The following is a 3,957-nucleotide window of genomic DNA, read 5'->3' as shown; positions in this document are numbered from 1 at the left end:
GGTGCCTCCATCCCACCTAGCAGTTCAGAAGGACCTCCTCCAGGTCCCTGACCCTTGCAGAGAGGGTTCCCTGAACTGTGATGGGACCACCTAGTCATTCCTCCGTGTCTGAGCTGTAATTGTGACCCATGGCATTTCCTCTCTCAACTTTCTCAAACCAGATATCAGATTAGGAATCCCACTCCCTGTGTCCCACAGACTTCCTGCAGTGCATTTAGCACAGAGAACAGCACTGGGGATGAAGATGCCCCTGAGGGAAACAGGAGCCCTCAGGAAACAGCATCCAGAGTCGGAAGGAAACTGGAGAGGCAAAGTGAAGCTACTCCATGAGGAAACAGACCTGTGAAGCCTGGGTACAGGGGAGAGGAGGAAGGGAAGGAGAGAGGAGGGGAGGGGAAGGAGAGGGGAGGGAAGGAAAGAAGGGAAGAAGGGAGGAAGGGAAGGGAAGGGAGAATAAGCAAACAAATGAGGTAGCAAAGTCATCTGTCCTTCCTGCCTGAATTGACAGTGCCCTGGCTCCATTCCCTTCTTTAACATCCCTTTCTATATTGAGGTTAAGGCGGATTGGGCTGGGATAGGCCCTAAACCTGCTGTTACTGGTGTCTTCACAAGAAGAGGACCATTTGGACACAGTCACACAGATGCTTACATAGTGGAGAAGAAGGTCCTGGCCCTGCTTAGCATTACGTCAACTTGACACACGCTGGAGTCATTTGGGGAGAGGGACTCCCACCTGAGAAAATACCCCATAAGACCTGTCTGTAAGCGAGTCTGCGAGACATTCTCTTGGTTAATGATGGACGTGGGTGGGCCCAGCTCACTGTGGGCAGTGCCATCTCTGGGCAGGTGGTCCTGGGTAGTATCAAAAAGCAGACTGAGCAAGCCTTGAGAAGCAAGCCAGTAAGCTGGTAAATGGCACTCCTCCATGACCTCTGCATCAGCTCCTGCCTCCACGTGCTTGCCTTGCATGCCTGCCCTGACCTCCCTGCATGACGGACTACAAGCTTTCAAAGAAACCCTTTCCTCCCCAAGTTGCTTTTGGTCATGGTGTTTATCACAGCAGCAGACACCCTCACCAACACAGCCCAGGGCTAGAGTGATGCTTCCCAGCAAGAGTGTGTGCTGGGAGTTAGAGGAGTGAGGAGGGTCCTCCCTTCAGCCTTCAGAAAACACGTGATCTCTGAAGCTGGGAGATGGGTAGTATCTGGGATCTAACATCGTTTCTGGCACTGTGGTATGGTAACCCGGGAAACTGACAATTACCCATTATTCACTGAGATCTGAAATAGCTCAGAAATGAGGCTGAGGGCCTGGAGTCAGGTAACCAGGCCTTTCTGCTGTGGTAAGGAAGCACATAACTTACCCCCAAAGCAGAGTTTTACTGAGGCACAGTAGGGTTCCCTGTCCCCAGCATTCAAACTGCCGGGTTTTCTCTCAGGAGTGTGTACATATCCTGAGTCCGTTGACTTCCAAACTTAACTCACTTGTATGTGGGAGGTTGGTGAGCCATGGCTTGTAACTGTTTGATGGAGACACGAATCCACATTCCAAATAAATGCCTCACAATTATACATTAATAAGCACCTTCATTCATAACCTGAGAGATGTTCACCTTTTGGTTTCACTTCCTTCTTGGAAAAGCAGCATTACTGAGATTCACAGACTAACTCTTGTTTCCACGAGACTCACTGCCAGGCTGTTACGTCCTAAATGCGCCTTCTTCCTTACGTCCTGTGTGGAGGGGGCAAGCTAGAGTATGGACAACAAGCAAGAGAAATTTGATGAAGCATAGTCAGTATCCCTAGCTAACTAATGTACACACATGCCCCTCCGTTTACGGTGGGGTCACCATGCTCCTCTGCACCCACGGTAAGATAAACACAGTGAAAATGCCCTTTAACCTACTTGCTCACTTCTGAGTCCTGGTTCACTGCTGCAGTTCCCAGCCCCGTGAGGGAGTGCCATTTCATGCTCAGCCCATTGAGAGATGGCAATTCCAAGCCCTTTCCGGGGAAGAATGCACATCCGTTCCATACAGCTGCTATGCTGAAAACTCCAAGTTGAACTAGCGTCAGGTTGTCACGATTCCACAAATGTAGGACCCAGCATCTGACCATCTTCATGATCTTCTCAGAGAGGACAAGAGAACAGGGGTGATGGTGGGGTTTGTGAGTGTCTCACAAAGGCTTGGTCCCATTGCGGAGATGTTGGGATGAGGCAGAGTCCAGAGGAGTCGTGGGAGCATCTCCCTTCGAGGGAGTGAAGTTGTCCTCACGGACCCCAGTTAGTTCTCATCCTCTTTTGTTATAAAGAGCCGACATGCTGCTCAGCAGCTGGATGACTTCCAGTCTGTGGTGTGGTCTCTTTCCCTCAAGTGATCCCCCATCATCTTGATACCGTCCACTATTCAGTTCCTAACAGAGCCACACTGATGCCCATGTATATGCTGTGAACCAAATCCAAATGTGTGTGTGCGTGCGTGCGTGCGTGAGTGTGTGTGTGTGTGTGTGTGTTTCTGGGGAGCCAACCCAGGCACCACACCCCTACACTCTACCACCAAGCTGTACCATCTACCCAAACCTCCCTTCTTTTAATTTATTGGTTTTTGTTTTGTTGTTGCTCTTAGAGTTGTTAGGTATCTCAAGTTGACTACAGACTTCTCTGTAACAGAGAGTAAATAACCTTGACCTCGAGCTTTGGAAGCTCCTGCTTCTTCCTCCTGAGTCATGGGAATACAAGTGTGACCACCATCCCCAGCTGTGCCTCTTGCACACCAGAAAATCTGCCAACAGCTACATCTCCAGCCCCAAACTTCTTTTATTGATAAATACTTGGCATCAGGTATTTTGTTATAGCACTGGGGAAAAAATTAACATGAGGAGGGTGTTGAAGACAGCATCAAAAATTTTTGACACTGTTTCTTGTCATATATGGATTCATGCAAAAGGATAGATTATCGTAGTGTATGGTGTGTAATTATGCCAGAAATTCTTGATTTAAGTAATACTTGAGTCAAAATATTTTAAGAATTTTTGTGTGTTTATAGTTTGTATTTCCTGAAGACGTGCGTTCTCGGCAGCATGTGAGGTCAGACAGAACTGGAATATGAGATCAGTCACCTGCAAAGTGTAGAAGGTACTACTTGATTCAACTGTTTCCTGGCACCAAGTTTCCAACAACCAAAGCCGCCATTTGTCTTGGCAGAGGAACTCTGTGAAAATCTGCGTTCTGACAACTGTCAAAGTCCTTTGGAGAGGGATCAGATGGAAAACTGGAACAGGTGTTTAGCCAGTCCAGATTTTCAATCGAATAATTATTTGGTCAGTTATCTTGCCACAGGAAGCTTTGGGTCTTGCAAAAGATTGAATCACTCCTCTTCCTTTTCTGTTATTTAGTATGAAAAAAACAATAAGGAAACTGAGCATTGAATTTGTTTAGGCACCAAAGCCCAGAAGTTTTTTGGAAAAGAGGGACTTGGGATATGGCTTAGTGGAGAAGGGCCTGCTGGGCATGGCAAGGGCATAGGTCTGAACCCCAGGACCACCACTACCATGTCACACACACGCACATACATACACACACACACACACACACACACACACACACACACACACACAGTGACAGAGACAGAGATAGAGAAACAGAGATACAGAGACAACAACAGAGATAGAGACAGAGAAACTGTGAATCCTCATCAAGAAGGGAAAAGAGACTAGAGAGCAGTTGACAGGATAATCCTAGCCTTTATTTGGGGGAAACCTTGCTGAGGGGGTCCCTAAAATTCAGAGCCCACTGTGTGCTCACAAGCTGGGGTGCTTATAGGCAGAAGCAGAAAGGGGATTGAAGTTTCCCTTTCACCCCAAGTTTTGCCATTGCTAGGGGTAACCAACAAACAGTCAGTTAGACATTAGATGGTCCGCAAGCATCTTTCCCAGTTGGCCATTGCTGGGGCCCATG

At 47.9% G+C, this 3,957-nt stretch overlaps 1 long non-coding RNA gene across 1 annotated transcript; it reads left to right on the top strand.

Moving 5' to 3' along the window:
• The first annotated feature begins 446 nt into the window (after positions 1-446).
• Positions 447-3,595, top strand: LOC128113211 (uncharacterized). The gene is made up of 3 exons (XR_008219378.1): positions 447-761; positions 2,627-2,841; positions 3,047-3,595. It is a non-coding gene; the product is annotated as an uncharacterized LOC128113211 (long non-coding RNA).
• The last annotated feature ends 362 nt before the right edge of the window (positions 3,596-3,957 follow it).

This window comes from Peromyscus californicus, unplaced genomic scaffold, assembly GCF_007827085.1.
Source record: "Peromyscus californicus insignis strain IS unplaced genomic scaffold, ASM782708v3 Scaffold_18__1_contigs__length_77618521, whole genome shotgun sequence".
Lineage (NCBI taxonomy): Eukaryota > Metazoa > Chordata > Mammalia > Rodentia > Cricetidae > Peromyscus > Peromyscus californicus.
This window is presented reverse-complemented; position numbering and strand designations above follow the sequence as displayed.